This window comes from Cupressus sempervirens, chromosome 6 (genome assembly GCF_028749045.1).
Source record: "Cupressus sempervirens isolate cs-2001-9-10 chromosome 6, ASM2874904v1, whole genome shotgun sequence".
NCBI lineage: Eukaryota > Viridiplantae > Streptophyta > Pinopsida > Cupressales > Cupressaceae > Cupressus > Cupressus sempervirens.
This window is the reverse complement of record NC_143123.1, coordinates 417,477,677-417,486,853: the sequence shown is the minus strand read 5'-3', so window position 1 is coordinate 417,486,853 and position 9,177 is coordinate 417,477,677. Positions and strand designations below refer to the sequence as shown.

The 9,177-nt window shown below is 32.7% G+C and overlaps 1 non-coding gene across 1 annotated transcript; it reads left to right on the top strand.

Moving 5' to 3' along the window:
* The first annotated feature begins 3,540 nt into the window (after positions 1-3,540).
* TRNAQ-UUG (transfer RNA glutamine (anticodon UUG)) lies at positions 3,541-3,612 on the top strand. Its single transcript has one exon. It is a non-coding gene; the product is annotated as a tRNA-Gln (tRNA).
* The last annotated feature ends 5,565 nt before the right edge of the window (positions 3,613-9,177 follow it).

Below are 9,177 nucleotides of genomic sequence, written 5' to 3'. Positions count from 1 at the left end.
AACAAGGAAAACACAAGAAGATACAATCTTAGAATCATCGGCTCAAAGAACTAAGAATGAAGTTTGAAAACTAAGCAACCATTAGGCCAATGAAGCATTGGTTCATTAGGGGTTGATTCTCTCATTGCACATAAAGGTGAAAGTAGCACCTTCGTCCTCATACACCAATGCTTATAATTGGGTGACAAACATTGAGAATGAAAATAAAACATTCTCTCAAGGTGGTGTAGGAGCACCCACAAAGTACTCAATATTATGGTTTAGGCATTCATAGGAGTTGCCTTTTGATGTAATAAGGTCCATTGGACCATTTCCAAATATTGTTCAATCACTTTGTCAGGCTTCCTAGCCAAATTGATTTTTGTATCTAATTAGGACATAGTTGATCAAACTATAGCCAAAGGCTCCAAAAAAGTGGAAATAGAGTGTTTTATATGTTTTCCATATTTGTAAGCCTAGCTTGGTAAATTGGAAAAGTTTTAGGGACCTAGGAGGTCACCATGTTAATAAATGACAAAAGTTATCAAATGTTGCAAAAAGCTGCAATTTGGAGATCCAATGGTCACTACATTCAAAAAGTGGTTGATTTTGGTTGGAACAATTGTATGAAGGTTATGTAAGCCTCTTTTTGGTCGAGACACAAGTTTTTAAAAATTTGGCACATGAATAAGAAGAGTTTTTTTTTCTCCATATATGTAGAAGTTATAAGAAAATTACTGCCTACAGGTTTGAAACCCTAATAGGCTAGATTTTGGACATTAAAATGCTCTAAATTTTGGTTAAATGCTAGAGTTAGGGGATATGTTTAAGATTCCAAAATTCACAAAGAGAACTTTGATGGTTCCATGGCCAAAAGTGCAAATTGAGGTATGGCATCCCTAAGTGACGATAAAAGATTGGCTGTGAATGATGGAAGAAGCATGTATAAGGGAAACATGATCATAGGGAAACATGCCTGGTCAATTTTTCCTCCAGTTTATGTAACTCTTGAATTGGGCATTCTCACTTCCAAAACCCATTTCCCCCATTTTCTCATTCTCACCCCCTTGACATTTTGAGTCTAGTGCAAGTTACTATGGGGATTATGCTTTGGCAAGGGTTTACTACTTTTAATCATATTTGATAGCAAATAATGCTGAGATTTGAACTCGAGATGTGGCTTGTGAAGATAAAATTGGCCAAATTCATAGTATAGTGGAGTGTACTTGCAAGTTGAGCATGCGAAGATTCGAATATAAGACCTTCTATATTGGAATTTGAGCAAATGGATAAGGAATTTCAACGCATTAACTTAAAAATAACTTATTGCCTTTGTGATGCCAAAAGATCTGTATGTGAACCCATCTCCTCCTGCCCAAAAGCACTTTGGCACAATGAAACAATGAAAATTGTGTTTCAATTTTAATTTTTTTCTAATAGTCTCCTGTGTTTGCCACTATTTTGACATCCCATGTTCGTCGCTATTTCAACGTTTTCAAGAGCATAAACAAAAAAACAAGTTCATAAGCTAATTTGGCTTTCGTTGCTATTTCGTCATCTCATGTTCATCACTATTTCGACATTTTCAGAAGCACAAATGAAAAAAGATGAATTTTACAAGCCAATTTGACCTCTCGTCAAAAACATTCATTGAAAATAGAGGTCAAATGTACTAGTGGTGTGTGTGTGTGTGTGCATGTGTGTGCGTACATGTGTGTGTGTGTGTGTGTGTGTGTGCGCGCATGTGCATGTGTGCGTGCATGAGAGAGAGAGAGAGAGAGAGAGAGAGAGAGAGAGAGAGAGAGAGAGCATGGGGAAAAAGAGCTAGAGTGGAGAGATGTATAGAGGCAAGAGACCTAGAGCCTATGTGACATGTTTAAGAGATAAAGGTGAGAGAGACAAAATGGAATGTGACAGAGAGATGGTTGATAAAACATGGAGGGAGGGGTAGAGAAGTTGAGATGGAGGGAGAGACCTAGGGTTATAGAGGTAGAGGGTTGTGGAGAGAGAACGGGGGGGGGAGAGAGAGAGAGATTATTGATGCAAGCATAAAGATTACTAAAATTTGACTAAGTCTACAATTTTATATGATCTTCAAAAGTCTAAAATTTGAATTATAACTCTTAGAGATTTCATACCACTCTCAAACTTCTTGACAATACTTAAATGTTATGTCTCATGTATATATTCATGCTCTAAAATTACATTTGACGTGAATTTGAAGAGCTTGATCAAAGTATGAAACAAAGATAAACAAAGGGAAACACATGTTTTCAATGCAACATTTGGCATGTGGTAGATGTGGAGGACACCATATATGACATATGCCTTAAATGTAACATGTCATATGCTTTGTGTGTCCGAGCCTAAGACTTGACACATGAAATCATAAGGTGCGTGCCATATAGCATATGACACACACCATACCCTTTTTGGGGGATAAAAAAAGGTGAGTGATGTCTTTATACATTTATCCATTTTAATTCAAACCTTTTATGGCAGTGGCTATACCTAACCATGCAAATTAATAATCATTGCAAATATTCTAGTTTATAGGAAAATGCATGAGTATAAGCTATGACTTTTGAGTGTTACAATGATTTAAACCAATAAGGAATTAATTCAATCTTAATAACTATACCGAAGAAAAAAAGTTATAAGTAATCAAAACACAATGATGCATAAACTTTGACAAGTACATTTTAGGAATGTTGTTCCGCTAAGATATCTTCATACAACAATAACTACCAGGAATCATGCCAAGTTAGAGATCTTTTATAGTTGTCTCAATACATTTCATCTGTAATCTAAATCTGGAGGATTAATAACATATTTGTCATCATTCTTATAGTGGTAATCATGAGCGCAAAACATGAAGGACATGGCTATCCTATCTACAAATTGCAGTTCATTGACTAAAATTCAAAAAATTGAAAACACAATGAAATTTTCAGCATTTTATCTTCATGATCTGTATATTTTGTGATCGAAAATAACAATTTTTTTGAAAAAATTTCACTGTGTTTTCATGAATCTGAAAAAAGAATCATGTTTGACCTTTTTTTTTTGTCTTTGGTATATTTTGTGTAAAAATTAGCCAGCACCAAACATGAAAACATAAAATGCTTATGAATCAAGGCAGAAAGTACAAATGCTCAACATGTTGTAGTTGCAGGACCAAAACATTATGATTTTGATGAAAATAATCTGGACAGATACAAATTTGGATTTACAACCGTAATCAGTAAGCTCTTTGTCGGCATGAAGGTTTCCTTAGAAGCACAGCAGTGTGTTAAAAATGCGAAGAAGAGTAGATTGCGCTGATCAGCAGAACAGAGCAGCGTATGGAGGCTACATTACATGTTTGTGTGGTTTCATTTAGGATTGAATTTCGAGATTGTTTGTTTGGCTGTTTACAGTCAAAGGTGCATCTTCTCTTGCAGATGAGGGTTTCTTTGTCACAGGGAACGACCTCACATATATACGTGATTCAAAATTTTGTTATAAAATTGTGAAAATAACATATAAATAATGATATGGAAGAAAGATCTCCACGTCAAAGGTTCTATGGTGTAGTGGTTAGCACTCTGGACTTTGAATCCAGCGACCTGGGTTCGACTCCCGGTAGGACCTTTTAAACTGCATATTTTATGGACAGAGCACTTATATTCTTAGTATGTACACTTTTAAAATAATTAAAAGTTTAGTTTAGTTGTTAGTTTAGATTGGATTATTTTCCTTTTGCTATCTAGAGGTCATGTTTTGGTAGTAAGTTAATGTTCACTGCTATATATTTTTATATTTTTATATTTTGATTAATTAATTTACATAGAAAAATAAAAATAAATTATTAAACATAAAATTATAATTTTTTTTATAAACATAAACTCTCAAGACCTACATGGCTAGCTTTGGAACAATTTCATTGTGGTTTTAATGGTTCTTATGTAACTCCCTGATACTATGCTTAGTTTAGTTGTTAGTTTAGATTGCATTGTTTTCCTTTTTGCTATCTGGAGGTCATGCTTTGGTAGTAAGTTGATGTTCAATGCTATATATTTTTATATTATCACTACATCTATATTTTTTGATCCAATCACCCAAATTTTGACTACTTCTAATATCAAAAACATAATTTTTTTTAAATATTCAAATATCATTCTAAAATTTTCAAATAGCACTCAACTAATGAAAAATTAAATTAAAACTAATTGAAACTCATTTACAAGTGATCAACATTGTAAGACTATTTTTCTCAATAATATACTATTCAAATATTTATTTATGAGTTAATTCAATATTGATAGGGATCTTGTCTTGTTAATATAAGAGTTTCAAGATGATAATATATGTTTAAAATATAGAAAAAAATGTAGTTGTGGACAATACTTATATTATAAAAAGTTAGTTATTAAATTAAATATGAACAAGTAACATATTTTTGTCACACATATAAGAATCATTATATCAAATTATATATTAACAAATTAATATAAAAACTTCAAGATTCATAAACTCTCAATATCTTATAGTAAAAATAGATTGAATATTTATCTAAATTTAATGAATTTTGACCTACATAACTATTACATATTCTAGAGAAAGAGCAATTTAATTTCGAATAAAATGTGTAAAATTTGCACGATAAAACAACCACTAAACAACCTTCTTTGTAGAGTGGTATACATTCTATTTTCTGTTTCTTACATATACTATATTATTTTAAGGGATGATTCAAAAACAAAAGACAAATTCATGTAAACAATATTAATATTATTTAAGTAATATACATATTTCTCCTCTTTCTAAAAGGTCTTTAAAGATACTCATTATTACTCCCCAACTTAAGAAAAAGGGCTACATTTTTTTTTCTTAATGCAAATACAATTCACCAAAAAAATACGATAGCAAACACTTTGTTAGGAATCAACTATTCAATAAAAAAGTGAGTGCCAACAATATTTGATGATCACACACACACACACACACACACACCCAAGCTTAAAAATGCAATTACATCATAATAAGAGAATAGTGTGAGGAAAAATCAATCCTTGCCAATCAAAAGGGCTAAGCCTAGACCCGAGGGAAACTAAGGCTAATGCCCTAAAATGACAACACAATAAAAACCAAGTGGGCCTAGCCTAGAGAAGAAGACATCTAAGAAACCAATATTATAGTGAAGGAGGCATAGTGTCTATCTTGTCCTTCCTTCTCCAACCTAACTCAGTATTAGGTTCAGGGTCTGGAAAAGTCCACCCATCTGCATTCTCCTTCTTTGACTTTTACTCTTTATGTTCTCAAAAATAGAAAAAACCAACCATAAACAACTTTTTGAAGTGGAAGGTCAGTTGATATTGTCTAGCATAGATGGTCACCTTGTACATGGTGATAGAGCCCAAGTGGTATCAAAACTTGATGACTGATTTGTGAGTGAGCTTTATAGAACCACAAAATGTAGTTAATCCATATCACAAATACTGTTAAGGACACTAGCCCATTGCTAACAATCCACAATGCAACATTTGCATGGATTCAAACCCATGACCAAGATTTGATACCACTTATTAGAATGGTCACAATTGCCATTGTAGAAAGAGATCAACCTGTCAATATCTGATACAACCATTAGTCTTATAAAACTATAGGAGGTGGTTAAGCCATATAATGAACCTCGTGAAGGATGCTAACCCATGTCAACATAGTTTTTGCAACAAAAAGGGACAAACGATTAATGAGGTGATTAAAAGTACTAGGTGAGCGACAACTAGGAGATCGAGAATGAGAAATGTCTAAGTGACACTAGGAAGAGCTTCAATCTAGATTGTAGTTGCAAGAAGATGATCAACCACAAAAAATAAATACCTCAAGAGGAACTCAAACCACTATACTTTGTGCATCTCTTGAGTTTTGTAGTAGCTCTTGTGAATGGACCACCTCCAGGGCTTAACCATTTGTAACATCACATTATTATATATACAAGCTTTAACATAAATAGATACATTAAAATCAATTGAGTTATGAAGGATAACCATCACATTTTTTCTTTCTTAACAGATAAGAGAATTTCAAATTTGAAATTATGTCGAAGTTATAAAAAAGGAAGGGAAAGGCTAGGTTTATGTCATAAAAGAGATATGCACCAAGAAAATAATTCTGGGTAGAATGGGGAGAAGAAATTATGAATCCTAAATCAATAGTGTTGATCACTATGATAGATCTAAAACAAGTATAAAAATGATTCAAATTATCCATAAAATAGGCAATGAGGATTTGTAATTTAGCTATGTGGTGAAAGAAAGTTCCTAAAGGGAAGTCTTGGAAACTAATACACTATGTGAAATGACTTTTTTGGGTTTGGTGATAGCTGACCAAATTGTAATAAAACACAACCTCTTGGTAGAATGAGAAGAATTTTTAACTGTCATCTTTGGCGAGGATGTCAATCATTGGAAAATGACATGAAAGAAAAAATATATACTTGTCTAGGTCTGTATCTTTGGAATTTTATTTTCGTGTACCATCGCTAATCCTTCAACCATAGAGTAAGACTAGTTATGCTAATTTTATACAATAATTCACTTGGAAAATGAAAAATTAGAACTTAAAAAGTATTGTGGTCCTAATGGGTAAGGTGAAATTGAAACAATGTATCCTCCCAACTATTGAGATACATAGTGGATTTGTAAAAAAAATTAGTTTGGGTTTGAACAACTCACTTATGAAAGTGTAGATCATGAACACATAGAATGCAAGCCATAGGGAGGCCTTGAATCGAATTAATGGAGTTGACTTAATATTGGTTATGTTGATTGAAAGAAAAACCATCTCTAACATGTCCATGCCATTGTAGCCACAACTTAAATGCTCTTTACAATAAAATAACCCTAAAATTAAACTAGTCTTTGCATAAAAAATAGAGTGTAGAGGAAAATACCTTTCTACACTTGGTAGTGGAAAGGATACTAAAATGTGTTGTAGTGATAGAGAAGATATTTCAAGTCCTCTTTTCCTATAACATTTTGCAAAACCCATTTGACATCAAAGGAATGCCCTTGGTGGTTAGTCGAAATGAGGGAAAGGCCACCTTAGTGCTTTGGCAAGGAACAACAGTGCTAGACAAATTAGTAAAAACCATGTCACTTTGTGTCTAAAGACCAAAATAAATCTCACAAAAACCTCTTCTTCTTTTTTGTAGGCTTCTTGGGAGGGAGACATGAAGAATAATAACCATGTGTGGCTTGGAGAGATATAGAGAAGATTTTAAAATTCTCTTCTAGAGAAATAAGCTTGATTAAATAGTATGCCAATCTTGATTTAATTTTAGAAAATACAACATTCCAAATATTAGTGGCTAACTCATGGAAGGAAAATGGGATACCTAGGTTACAAAAAATATAGCCACGGTTAATCTACTTCCACTCTTAATAAATAATCCAATGTGGGGATGCTAGAATAGATTGCTAAGAGCATTGGGTTTTATGTCATTGAATTTCTTAACCAAAGGTCAAGAAAATGGTCTCAAGGATTTGAAGGATATTCTCTATATCCTTAATAGGATGAGGAAGGAATAATCTACAAAAAGAGCATTAAGAAGCCAATAATTTGAATATGGGAGTGAAATTGCATGAACTTGACATGAAAAAAGAGTAGAGGAAAGAAAAAATCCAAATACCTCAGCAATAAGCACAAACAAAGAATGTGTTAAAGGATGAACCTAATAAATTGACCTATGCAGGACAAATATAGAGGATTGGTGACCACTACTTGTGATATAAGCATTGTCCTTAGAAAAAAATATTTGAACTAAAAGAACAAAGTGTGCACAAAAGTAAAGGATTTTTGACATAGCTAAGATAAATGGCCACTCAATGTGGTCATATAATTTAGAAAAATCTAGTTTTACGAAAATGGCATTCTGGTTGGGTTGATGAGCTAATAGAATAGCCTCCTAGATAGAAGTAACATTATCCAAAATGAGCCTATTATGAACAAAATTAGTCTTCTTAGGATGAATAATATGAGGAAGGAGGTGAAATTTTTTTAGAGAAAGAGCCTTAGAAATAGATTTTAATGACACATTAAATCATGTAATTGGGTGCTAGTTACAAATGTCCTCAAGATTATCAGACTTATGTTTGAATTTATAATACCTCTATTTATTTATTCTCCTAATGATCCTTTTTTCATAGCTTCTATATATACTTGGTGAAGATTAGCACCAAAAGAATCTCAAAGATATTTATAAAATTTGCAAAGAAAGCCATCACATCCTGCAGAATTTTTATTAACCATTGATAAAGTTTCTTCCTTAAGGTCTTGAGTAGAAAAATTTTTCTTTGAGAATTTGATAGATATTACATTGAATTCTATGCCACTAGCTCATCATACTTATCTACCATATTCTTCACACAATTAAAGGAATCAACTTTGTTGGCTCAAATTCATCAAATCTTTGATTAAACTCTTTTTGTTGTCACTCAACATCTATACTATTCACTCGGCAATAATAGGGAATGATTGGTAAAAAAATTTCAAAGGCTTGTTGACCATCAAGAGTTGGGGCTTGTGTAGTAAAAATTTGTAGGCAATGATTAACAAAATCTTGGAGAATGTACAATATTTCAATTAGAACTAAATTACACTCTTTGATCCTTTTAATGCTTAGAGAGGAATGTATACCTAGGATGTATATAAGAGAGATAAGTTGTAGTTATAAATTCCATATTTTCTTAAGGAGGGCCAAGATAGGTGGATGAATTAGAAGTGAGGTGTTAGAAATGAACTAAGACTAGGGGGGTGTGGCAAGGAAACACACTACTCAATAGAAAATTTAATGGGAAAATGATATGACACGAGGACACGAAGTAAATTAAAAATTGAATAATATTTCTATTTTACAAAAGAAAAGAAGAATTGAGAGGAGAGAATGCCATGATCCAAGTGTTTAAATTCTCTAATAGAACCAGCCCAAAAAAATTTCACATATGCCAAACTTCATGTGGAAGGAAACACATGGTATTGGGAATTAAAAGGGCCCAAATTATTATGCATCTAAAGCGAGGCCTCATACTCACCATCCACGAAAATTGTGAAATATCATGGACTTGTTAGAAACCATATTAGCTACATAAAAGTCACCATAGAAAAATCACATCAAAGGATTTAATGAATCACTAACCAATGCCATTGGCATGT